Genomic DNA, 14,443 nt, shown 5'->3' on the forward strand with positions numbered 1-14,443 from the left:
TGAAACCCTCTATTCTTCAGTGTTTGTTATGAAGTAGAAGTCCTTCTTGAAGTTGATCACCTTGTTGAGGTAAAACTCCTTTTCAACTCAACCTCTCTTTTCTTCAAGTTTTGGAATCAAACTCAACTTTTTCCTTAACACAAGTGATGCTCATCTTATCAGAAGTATGCATTCTAATCCATACCTAATTTCAAGCAACCTTGTTTTCATGTACCAGTGAACTTGATCTGTATATAGTGAACTATGTGGGTTGACCAGTTTGAGTAACATGTTTCATTCATTTTGCAATTATCAAAACTTCATTGATCTAACTAATTCCCCTTTTTGATGATGACAAAACACTGCTTTGTGCATCCACCACAGATTCCTAAAACACTTAAGCAAGAAACACTACTAGAATGAAACATATTAAATATTGAGTTATAATCATTGTACAACCACTACTTTCTCTTTTTGACATTATCATAAAGCTGGTCCATGAATGAAAATAGGAAAAACATTATTAACCCAATCAAAGCCACTATGGCAGCCAACAAATAACCAGAATGAACAAGAAGTAACATAACCAAGTAAAGATGCAAATCAAGAGGGACAAGTAATCACAATAAAAACCAGTCCATTCATTTATCAAAATATGACTTACAACTGATCATGAGAAACATAAATAGATGGGACCTAGGTGGAATAAAAAAAAGGTAGGACAAAAGAGTATTGGAATGTTGACACCTAATTTTTGCCTTCCACGACTAAGTTTAATTTTGAGTGTCTTCGATTTTAAATAAAATTACAACATTTATTTTATTCACATAAAATAACGTTGCAAGGTTTTAATTTATTTATTTTGAGTAACGATTATATACTCTTGTATTTACAAGATTGTATAATTTTATTTTTTAAATAATCATTTTACGAAAATTTAAATTTTAATCAAAGGATATCTTGAAAGTTGATTGAAATGGTCAAAGTCTTGATTTAATATATTTTTTTGTCAAAGAAATATGTGTTTGATTTTATCAAACAAAGAAACTCAATTTAAATTGGGCGTTAATTCATGTCCAATTACAATTTCATTTAGCCAATTTATTAAATTTACCCATTATTGAAATTAAATTGACCACAATTGCAATACAATTGGCCAGTTGATTTTTAAAATTGACCAAAAATTAAATGAATTGCTAAATCTCAATGGAATTATTTAAAAAGAATATATACTCCGATGCCCATTTCCACAAGCAGCCCAAAACCCTAAATCTATTTCATAAATTAGTTATCCGCCTATACCCGCACCCCCCTACAAATGGTATCAGAGCCTAGTTATTTAAAAAGTACATCAGTGAGATATATGTTAGATATGTTAGAATTTATCTATGTTTATTGAATTAATTATGAGAAGATCATTTAAAAATAGAGAAGCTTTTAGAAAAATTAAAGAATCTTTAATTAGTAATTATTCAGAATATATAAGTCTAAATAAAACAAAAGAAAACCCACAAAGATTAGCCTACCTAATTACCTTAATATCTAGTATTGAAGCAAAATTAATAATCCATTTAAAATCTAGAAGAATGAGACACATACCACCTAATTATGATAAAATTAGATTTAGATATCCACCAAGATATTATAAATAGGGTTTAAATGAATAAAGTGCAGAAATACAAAGAATTAAAACAAATTATTTCTGAAAAACGTAAAGAATTAAAAATAAGAATAGAAAGACTACATTATAATATATTTGCCGGAGTTAGTGAAAATTCAATAAATACACAAAAAGATGAAATATCAAAATTAGAATCACAAATAGACAGTTTAGAATATATATATCAACATGAACTATTCACAATAAAATGAACAAAGAAGAATTTATAATAGATGAAAAAATATATGAAAATCATGAAGGATTAAAAATAAAGATAGTATTTTCTAATCTAGGAAGAAGATATAAGAAAATAGGTGAACATTTATATCTAATGTTAGAAAAAGAAGAATTAAAATTAGAAGATAAATTGACAGCAACGGTAAGAATAGAAAGAGAAAATGAAGAAATAGGTAGGAAAAAGGAAATAGAAAAAATAAAACAACAAACTACGGAAGAAATACGAAAAATAGAAGAAACTAAAAATAGTAGGATTGCTGAATTAGAAAAAGAACTACAAATGTTAAAAGATCTGTATGAACAAAGACAAAAGGAAAAAGAAGAAAAAGATAGAGAACAAAAATTACTGAACGAGATAAATCAATTAAAGAAAAAATTAGAAATAAAAAACAAAGAATTAGAAATAAATAATATAGACGTTGAAGAGACATATAATTATGATTCAGAAGATAGTGAAACATATACAGAAATATTAACAAACACAAAAAATTTAGAAATCAATGAAAAACAAGAACTAATTAACGAGGAAAACTTAGAAAGTACCAACACAGAAATCAATACTCTTGATAAAAAAGTAGATGAAAATATAATACCTAAAACAGCAGAAATAAGAAAACCTGCATATTATAAGAATAAGTTTAAAAAGTATAATGAATATGACAAATGGACACCAAAACAAATAGTTAATAAAAATTATAACTTTTTAGACCTAGACTGTGTAATAGATACAGAAAAAACAATACAATTATGGATAGGATATATGACAAAACAATTATTAGATAATAGTATAAACATAACAGATGCACCAGAATATATAGAAAGAATACTAATAGGATCAGTAAAACTATGGTTTTCAAATTTAACTGAAAATAGCAAGAAAGTATTAAGAACTAATAAACCTATAGAAGGAACATCATCAACAACAACTAAACTAACACCTATAGAATTATTAAAAAAATTGAAACAACTATAAAAGATGAATTTGGTAGTATGGCAGCAATAGAAGAAGAACAAGATGAAGAAAAAGATACAAATAAGAATTTAATGTAAAATTAGCAATATGCAATATGTGTTATATAGATGAATACACTTGTGCATTTAAAGAATATTATTATAAAGGAGCTTATAATATAGAAGAAAGTAAAGAAATAAGAAAATTATATTTTAATAAATTACCTGAGCCATTTAGTTCAAAGATAATAAAAAGTTGGGAAGAAGCAAAAATAGTAGATACGTTAGGAGCAAGAATAAAATTTTTACAACAATGGTATAGAAACTTATGTGAAAAATATAGAGAAGAATTAAAAATGGAAAAAACATTAATTAGAAATTTAGCATGTTGTAAAAATAAAATAGCACCCCAATTTGGATGTGAAGGAAGATATTATAAGAAAAGAAAAAGACATAAGAAATATAAGAAATATAAAAAATCAAAATATAAATACAAGAAACCAAGAAAAAGATATTATGTACAAAATTATAAATACAAAAGACCATATAGAAAGAAGAAATCTATAAAAGAATGTACTTGTTATAATTGTGGAAAGTTAGGACATTTAGCTAGAGATTGTAAATTACCTAAAAATCCTAAAAATAAACAAATATCAGAAAGAAAAATAGATAATACAGAATATATGCAGATAGATTATATAGATTATGAATTAGAAAGTGAGGATAGTATATATGAAATTTCAGAAAACGAAACAGATAATGAAATAGATAGTGAAATGATGAATCAAATGACTGAAGAAGATATAAAAATAATAACAAAGGAAGAATATTTAAATGATGAAGGAACGGAACAAAAAATAATATTTGATAGTAACATATTTGATGAAATAAAAGGAAAAGAATTAGATTTAAGTGTAGAAAAAAATATTTAAAATACCAACAATAAAAAATATGTTTACTAGGAAAAAAGACGAATATTATGTAGTATGCCAAAAAGAACATGTAATAGACTCTAGATATGCAAAAGGCAAAGCTAGTATACCACTAGTAACAAAAAGAATAATTAATAAATAGATAAATGATATAAAAAGTAAAGGAGATCCAATAAAATATGTACACCTTGGAGGTACATAGATATTAATAAAAGCATGTTTTAGAGAAGGAATAGATACACCAATAGAATTATATTTAGCAGATGATAGAATTATAAAACCTATAGAAAAAAGCATAATAACTGCCGTAAAAGAAAATCTAATATACCAAAAATTTAAATTTATAATAAGTACAAATTATTCAGTAGCGGTAACAGATAAAAATATAGATAAATCACTCGTATTATATTGAAAAATATCAGAAATAGAATTAACCCCAGGAAGTAAAATATTTACAGCAAGATGCAAAAATTTATATGTATTAACAACAACACATAAAATAACAGGAAAAAATAAGATTAACAAGATACGAATAGAAAGCTTATTCGAACAAATTGTAAAAACAATAGATTATAATGATTATAGCTATAGAGACATAGATATAGAAGAAAATTTAGAAATAGTAAATGATAGAATAAGTACAACGAAAAGAATAGCTGATGAAAAACCAGAATCATCAAGCTCATGAAAAAGAACAAGTTATGAAATAAATTCAATAAGTAATTTAAACCAATATTACATAACAGGAAAAATAAATGAAAAAGAATATCTAATACTTTTGAATACAGGACAAGAAGAAAATTATATAGCAAAATATCTAGTAAAAAATGAAGAAATAAAAACTGATAATGATATGTGCCCAGATCTACCAAGAAGTTTAATAAATAGTAAATATATAGCAGAAAAAGAAATAATAGTAGGAGTTAGAAAAATAAAAATAGAATTCGAAGTAAAGGAAGAAATGCAAAAAAACAGATATAATATTAGAAATAAAATGGCTAGAATAAGTAAAACCATATAATATAGAACATACACAATTAACCTTAACATATAACAAAGAAAAATTATTCTTAAGAAGAGCCTTGACATAAAATGAAAATATATGTATTAATGAAGATAGTAGTAGAAGGATATTACAGTAGGTATTATACGCCTATGATAGATACAGGAGCAGAACCTAATTTATGTAGATATAATTGCTTACCAGAAAGTAAATGGGATAAATTAAAAACACCAATAATAGTTAAAGGATTTAATAATGAAGGAAGCTTAATTACTTATAAAGCTAGGAATGTAAAAATACAAGTATGGGATAAGATATTAACAATAGAAGAAATTTATAATTATGAACTAACATCAAAAGATATACTTTTAGGAATGCCGTTGTTAGATAAATTATACCCACATATAATAACTAGAACAGACTGGTGGTTTACAACACCATGCAAACAGAAAGTGAGAGCAAAAAGAGTTAATAATAAAATAAGAAAGAAAACTGATTGGATAAAAGGAAGTGAAAAAATTACACAAAAGTTAAAAAATATAAAAAATACTGAAGATACAATAGAACTAGTAGTATTTTCGATAAATAAAACAGAAATAACTATATTTTCAATAAATAAGATAGAAATAATTAAGAAAAAATTAGAACAATTATATAGTGAAGATCCATTAGAAGGATGGGAAAAACATAAAACTACTATAAAAATTGAATTAGTAGATAAAAATAGCATAATAACCCAGAAACCATTAACATATAATTTTGACGATTTAAAAGAATTTAAAATACATATAGATGAATTATTAGAAAAACAATATATACAAAAAAATAATAGTAAACATAATAGACCAGCATTTATAGTAAATAAACATAGTGAACAAAAAAGAGGAAAAAGTAGGATGGTTATTGACTATAGAAATTTAAATGCAAAAACAATAACATATAATTATCCAATACCAAATAAGATATTAAAAATAAGGCAAATACAATGATATAATTATTTTGGCAAATTCGATTGTAAATCAGGATTTTACCATCTAAAGTTAGAAGAAGAATCTAAAGAATTAACCGCATTTACGGTACCACAAGGATTTTATGAAAGGAACGTATTACCATTTGGATATAAAAATGCACCAGGTAGATATCAACATTTTATGGATAGTTATTTTAAACAATTATCTAATTGTATAGTATACATAGATGATATATTATTATATACAAAAACTAAAGAAGAACATTTAAAATTATTGGAACAGTTTACAGATATAATAGAAAAATCGGGAATAAGTCTAAGCGAAAATAAAGCTGAAATTATGAAAAATCAAATAGAATTTTTAGGAATACAAATAGATAAAAATGGAGTAAAAATGCAACAACAAATAGTACAAAAAATAATAAATTCGAAAGAAGAATTAGATACAAAGAAGAAATTACAATCATTTTTAGGATTAGTAAACCAAGTAAGAGAATATATTCCAAAATTACCAGAAACTTTAAAACCACTACAGAAAAAAATAAAAAAGGATGTAGAATATAACTATAATGAAGAAGATAAAAAAACAAGTTTAAAAAATAAAATTACTTTGTAAAGAATTACCAAAATTGCAATTTCCGGATGAAAATAGAAAATTTATATACATAGTAGAAGCAGATGCTAGTGAATATAGTTATGGAGGAGTACTTAAATATCGATATGAAGCAGAAAAAATAGAACACCATTGTAGATACTACTTAGGTACGTTCAATGCGACAGAACTAAAATGAGAAATAAATAGGAAAGAATTATGTTCATTTTATAAATGTTTGTTAGCATTTGAGCCATATATTGTATATAACAAATTTATTGTACGAACAGATAATACACAGGTACGCTGGTGGTTAACAAAGAAAATACAAAATTCAGTTACAACAAAAAAGATTCGGAGATTAGTCTTGAATATATTAAATTTCACATTTATAATTGAAGTAATCAGTACTAACAAAAATGCTATTGCAGATTACATATCAAGACAAAGCTACACAGACTGAAATAATAGAAGAAGATACTCTAGAAAAAATACTCAACACCCTAACTATACTTTCAATGAAAGTGGACAGTATGGGTAATGAGATAGAAAAGCTAAAGACTAATGAAGATAAACTGAAGTCTATAGCTACAAATCAGCTAACTCAGCAGTGTGCAGAGCTATGTCGATCGGAAGACATTAAAGTTTCAAAGCTAGAAGGAGACGATGGGACACTTCATAAAACCCATAACATTTATCAATCTACTTCTGCAGGTACAAGCAAAGGAGTTAGTCGACCAAGATACCAGAACATGAATATGAATAAAATATTTGAGAAACTATTTATACTGAAAACACAAAAAGACCCCTTGTTCATACCCCCACAAATCACCACATACCGAGATAGCCTGAACCAAGATAAAAAAGTTTACAACTATACAACCCAAAAATACATAGAAAATATCTATAGAGTACAAACTTTTCTAAACCTTAACCCCAGAGCTACAAATATCAAAGAACCAAACACAAACTATATAACCCAAAAATTATAAGGATATAACAAGCTAATTGCACTACCCAAAACCAACCCAAGCCTAGTAAAAACTTGTTTTGACTATGGATTATTAAACACCATATACACTCAAGACGGAGAAGAACTAACAGCTATGGAAGAATTACACAAGATATTTACCACCTACAAAAGGATAACAAAAGGAAATCTATTTTATATAAAGTGTTATACTGCACCAGCAGAGATATTATACGACGAAATAAAACCAGTTATACAAGTTGTAAAAATAGGACTAACCAGAGATATGATCATACTAGAAGATATTACACAGCAACAGGAGATACCCAAAATTGAGATACCCGATTTCTACGCAAATAAACGACTCATTGGACTAGCTACGATTATCCTAGAATTAACAAATAATTATACTAATAGAAACCCAATATGGAGCTATTATTCGAGAGACCATCAAATGATTTATTCAAATTCAAAAGAGCTACGACAAGCAGATATGGAAAATGTTAGGTAATGGATAATGACATTACTTAACCTAGAAAAAAAATCTACCGCAAGAGCAATTAAAAAAGGATTTATTTCAGACGGATTACTGACAAGATATTGTAAAATAATTGGACACAAATATCCAGATCATCAATGTTCAAGATGTAATAGAGAAGATAACATTATTCCAGAAGTACACCTAGAATAAAAATCAAGAAGATGGACATGCCAGCTGGAAAGATAAGATAAGAAGCAACAGATACGACAACGAGAAGACACCAATGGAAGAAGACAAGATATTAAATTATTTACGTAAAATTGTTAGAATTGTCAGTTTTTATTGTATAGACTTTTCTTAGCCTCCTAACCTTTTTTAAAGGCTATGGCACTAAGTTTTTATTGTATAGACTTCTTTTTTAGACTCCTAGCCTTTTTGACTTTTCAAAAGGCTATGGCTCTTAGGATTCTAGTCTTAGAATTTTTTAAACGTGTAAAGACTCATGTAAGGACTTTGTAAAGATTTTTCATTCTATAAATGAAAGAAACCGAAGGCATTGCAAGGCAAGCCTTCATGTGTTGAAGAAATACTCTCTCCAGTCCACAACAAATATTTTGCTCAGTTAATTAAAAAACAGACATACTTCAATGGAAAAAGCTATGGAGGAACAAACTTCAGAAACATCAAAACTACCCGAACAGGTATATTTATTTATGATTATGAATAGCTAAATTCATAGTTCCCAACAATCATTATATGATAAAATAAATTCATATTAGTTACTTTATAGTAGAATTATTCAAAGAATAATATGTTAAGAAGTTTATTAGCAAAGTGGAAACGGAGAAAAATGCCTAAGAACTATGCCATCCTAAAGGTGAAACCAATGAGGCAAGAAGCCGTGACGGGGAGTAACCAGAGTAGAGGCGTTGTTTAAGGGAAAAAGTATCCAAATTACCATGCTAATAGTGACCGAAGAACATATTATTTAAAAATAATCTAGTATATAGTAATCTAAGATGACCATATTTTGTTATGTACATGGTTCAAGGGAATATTTTGAAAAAAGCAATTTTATGAAAATGAATAATTATTTATCTGATGTGATGGTAGATAAATTTAAAATACTTATTCTGTATGCACTTAAAGATATAAAAGTAGTAGATATAAGAAAAATCATATTAGAAAAAGCATTTGGTAAATATTACATGACTAGAGTAAATTATATACCATACCTACCTAACTACTCTTACAAATACTTACCATGATAAATTACATAAAATTTTTAGAAAAAGATATGAGAAACATACAGTTACTAGAAAAATAGATGAAAATAAATATAGACAAATACATGGAAAATAAAGATATAAAATATATAGAATTTCTTAATAAAAATATGTAAGAACTACTAAGACTAAAACAAACAACTACAAAATATTATAATAAAATCAATTTTAAAAGATAGATCATCTAGATTATCTTAAAGTTTTAATCTTATATATACTTAAAGATATAGAAATTATAGACATTAAGAAAATAATATTAGAAAAAGTAATAGACTATGAAATTGAAACCATAGATTGGATAAAACAGTTATACCAAGAAATTTACCCAGAAGGATATTATTCAGATTAAGAGATGTTAGAATATATTAGAAAAACTAGAGAAAATCAAGATAATCTAAATAGAGAAATTAATTATAAAAACAGAATTAGAAAAATAATGGAGAATCTAAAAGAAAAAATAATATGGATAAAAGAAACCTTAGAAAATTTAGAAAAAAGTACATGTGACAGTTTATATAATTTAAAAAACTCACTACGAGAAGAACAACACAAGATAATAAATAACATTGAAAATCTAGAATTAGATATACATTACAGTACAGTTAGGATAAATTATTATACAGAAATTTGTAACTCTGCAATTACTACAGGATAAAATAATAAACCAAACAAATTAATGAATCCATCTTACGAAAAGAATAAATCATTAAAAAATATTGAAACAAAATTTAAGAAATATCTGCGCACAAAGAGAAATAGATTCATTATATATATACTGAATCTATTTCATAAGTTAGTTATCCGCCTATATCCGCACCCTCTACAAATGGTATCAGAGCCCAGCCACACCATACCTATCAACCCAAAAAACTTCCACCAGCCCAACTCAACACCTCATTCATTTTTCTTTTAATTTTGAAATCCTAATGTCAAATTTTGGGTTAAAAAAAGTATAATTTCCAATTTTATCCTCCCTTCAATTTGAATTTTCAAATTTATACTTGTTGATACAATTTCCAACCTTATCCTCTCTTTCATTTGAATTTCAAAATATGTACTATATTGTATAATTCCACCTCAACTTTATCCTTAATTTGGAATTCTCAAAATCATCCTTGAGTTTTTCTATCCCACATAGCCAATTCATCATGAATTTGGGATTTTTGGGGTTCTATATAAACCCCTCTTATTCACTGTTCAAGGGGGATAGGAGGAGTGGTGATTAATTTAGTAGAGAACCCCAATTGAACTGGATTTTGGAAAATTAAAATTTCAATGCTAAATCCTTGTAAGACCGTTTGGCCTAGTATTTTCGTCGAAGGAACTTTGTTCGTAGTTTTCTAGTGGCCTAATAGAGCAATTTTTCTATTAAGAATGACATTTTTATTATTCATCTTATTTGGAATTTGAAAATAGGACAAAAGGTTAAGTTATTTTTATTGTCTTTTGTATTTTTGCTTCAGTTTTTTTTCTTTTTGCTTAAAATAATATTTGTTGTAGTTAATGGTGGAATTAGCATCATAATTGCTTGTTTCTCTTGTTATCCTCTATAAAATTTATTTTGTTGTTATAGTTGTTGTAGTTCCTTAAATTGATTATCATGATTTGTTGAATTGTTGTTTTAGAGGCTAAGTCCAAAGACAGAATGGTTTTGTTTCTATATAGTTTATAGCATTTAGTTTTCTCTTTAAATTTAGATTGTTATTTTGTTATTATGAGAAGTTAAACCTACGTCTAAGTTAGAATGAAAATGAAATATTGAATTAGGAGTTGTGTTAATTGTCCAAATTTTTGTTACATTTTCAACTAAAACCGTCAATGTAGCTATAATGTACAATCGTTGTCAATTGATGTGTGTTCCTATATTATTCTTCTCATGGATTGGATGTTTGAGTTCGAATACTAGAATCTATGCACATTGAGCTACCATTTTGGATAAATAATGACACCTCTTGAAATTAATAAATTTAAATGATCCTTCTTGTGCTTCTTGAATTTATTTTTTGGGAGTTTGTTCTTTTTAGGCACTTAGTTTAATTTTAGTATTTGTTATTGTTGGAGATTAAAGTATGATCATACATGTTTTGGATCTTTGTCAAATAATTTTTATTAATATTTGTATATGTGTCAAGCCTAAGTTGATTATGTACTAATTTTTATCATCTTTTGCGTGCATAAACAATATCAAATGGGTCAATTTGGACTCTCATTACCTTCGCTTTCAAGCATTATCGAGTTCAAGCCTCTTACAAGTCTAAAGTAGATTAAAATTATAAGGAAACAGTTGTTGGTATACATTGTATACAGTGAATATATGGAGTTTTCAGGTAAAAGGTGGATGGTATACGCCAAGATATGATGCATAGTGAAGCTGGAAGCAAATATATAGCCATTTACATGTCGATATGTAGTGAATATATGAAAAAATTCAGGGGATAAACGTTGTGATATATAGGGGCTATATAGCTGAAATGGGGACTGAAGAGTCGACAAAATTAGGCCCAAAGCTGAACATAATTTAAAGGAAAAATTACAGAAACTAGCGTCCTTAAGACTATAATTACAATAAATAGCAACACTTTTTCAAAATTACAACTTATAGAAAAAGTAGAAATATTTTACCCACTTCATAGTAATAGAAGAATATGTATTTTTCAGTTGTGCATATATATTTATGAGTAATACATATATATTTGTATATGTATTTATATAGCAACATTTTACTTAAATACAAATACAATTCGTTATTTTTCATAATTATGAAATTATTGCTATATAAATTATAATTAAGACTACAGAGTTGCTATTTCTGAAATTTTTCCTAATTTAAAATGGGCTAAAAGGGGCCCAAATCTCAACTTTTCCTCCTTTATTTTATTATAATTAATTAATTTATTTGTTTGTAATTTAATTTAAATTAATCTGGATGAATCCTCGGGGAAAAAGTTTATGTTAAAATTGTTTAGTTTACTTGGTTATTTCTAATTCCTCAACTCAGGCAAACTAATTTTTTTTTTCAAATAACTTGAGAATTTCCTTTCATAGTTGTTAATGGTTTAAATCCATATTTAAGAAGTTGGGTTAATCATTTAGCCCTAAATCTTAATTCGGATAAAAGTGTTAAAACTAGAATTATTTTGAAACTTTGACATTTAGTTTATTTTATTACATAAAATAAATTAAATGGATTAGTATCAAATAAATTGTATTTCTTTAAAATAAGTTTTTTGAAATAAATTAAAGATTTTTAAAATAAGTTTAGGATTTTAGTAACTTAAGAAATGTGTTTAGTGTTTAGCCAAGCAAGTTAAATCCATCGGGAACCACACTTTGTGGATTTTTAAAAGTGTCTACCACCTTTTTTCAAATTTATTTGAACCTTTATCTAGACTCTGGTTATTTTTAAAATGTTTTCTTTGAGAATCACATTTTTAAATGGTTTATTAATTTTTCTAAAATTAAGTGGCGACTCTAAGTTATTTCTCAAATAAAACCAAACTGACTTCTTCCTTTTATTCGCCACAAAGTTATGGAACATTTTTTACTTTTAAAAAATAGATCGTAACAGAATACCGACTCCACTGGGGATTCATCTAGGTTCTAACCATATGGATTTCATGTGTTTGGCTAATATTTGTGTTAATTGTTACTTTTGTAATTATGTATTTAAATTTTTACAATTATTAACTGTTGCAATCATGGAATACTTCCACATTTTTATTATTAAACTGTTTTGGGATTTCATGAATTTCCCGGCCTCTATTGTTCAATTTCAAATAAATTGTTGTAAATACAATGGTTTATTGACACGTTAGGCGTTCAATGGCTGTTTGTATTTCAAAACCCAAGTTTTCCACTTGGAAATTTGGTCAAAAATTGATGAGTGGTAAATTTTACCACCCATTCGCACTCAACATTCGTGTACATTACCTAGTTTTGAATGAATAAACGAGACATATTTGTGAGTAAATGCACTAATATATACTCTTTGTAGGCATAGAGTTGAAAGGATAGAAAGATATGGATTGGAGCTTAAAATGATCAAAAGGGAGCAAAAAAGTACAGCTGAATACTTAGAACATGAGCTAGCCTCAGTTACCGCGATTGCGGCAATCAAGTAGAAGCCAATCAACAGAGGTCGGGGAAGATAACTGCAATCACGTAGATGCAGTCGCGGCCATAACCGCGCGATCATAGCTTAGAGGAAGAAATTAAAGAAACGTAAGGTCAAAACTTGAAATGCACGTGATTGATCCCAATTTTGAAAAAAAAACTCAAACCATAGGATCATGGAGGATATTCCATCTTCCCTAATTTTAGGTTTAGCTCTTGAGTTCATAGCCTCCATACTTGGAGAAGAAAATATTATATAAATTTTTGCTGAAGAATACATCAGAGACTTTCTAAGTAGAGGATTAACTCACTTCTATTATTGATTTGTCGGAGCCCTAAGTTTGAAGTAACATTCACTTAATCTTCAACAAGTCATTTCAATGGAGATTTTGGGTATATCTATGCTTATTTATCTTATGTGTAGCTATATATCACTCTTGGGGTTATGTGTGAATAGGGGTTAATAGTATGTGTGGTTTGTTATTGTTAGCTTCTATTTGGTAGTTCATGTTTATGGGTTTTATCATTGCTATGCTAATTTGGTTGGGAGTAGTGGGTGAAAGCCCCAAATATCCACATGGGTTTGATGAGTGAAAGATCCATACTACAGAAAGCTCAAGGCCATCTTCGAAAAAAGGATTTTGGGTGAACTTTAGTAACCCATATCATCCTTGAAAGAGGAGTGTGGAGGTCTAAATAATGATAGATAATTATGTGTGTATTTTGCTAAATTTTCACTATCTTAGACATAAGGTTGATTGTGAAGTTAACTATACCATGGGTATCATCCTAGAAATAGAGATGCCTAGATTGAGGTTGTAGTTACCAAATGTCGAACACACCCATTAGGTATTTGAAAGAATCAACGGGTAAAAGTTTGGTGTTTTGTTGAAACACTAGCATCAAAAACTATAACCAAACATACCCACACTTAATCTACTAGTAATAAAGTAAGATATTAGCATCCACATGTCACTCCCTTAGTAATCCATAATCCAAGATCCGAGCATAATTGTTAAAACTCTAATTATTTTTAGACCCAAATTTATACTAGAAAAACTCAAAAAGAAACATTAGTGTAAACACTTGTTTCCCCTATTTTTATCCTTTTGTACCATTGATTTAAATTTAGCTTTTATCTATTATTTCTAATTAACTTGATTTCCACTCACATTATTCCTCATGGATTTGACCCCGACTCCAAAGTTGGGTAAATACATTGAAGACAATCACATTGCACTTAAATTGACGTGTAAGTTGAGCATTATC

Source organism: Capsicum annuum, chromosome 9 (assembly GCF_002878395.1).
Source record: "Capsicum annuum cultivar UCD-10X-F1 chromosome 9, UCD10Xv1.1, whole genome shotgun sequence".
Lineage (NCBI taxonomy): Eukaryota > Viridiplantae > Streptophyta > Magnoliopsida > Solanales > Solanaceae > Capsicum > Capsicum annuum.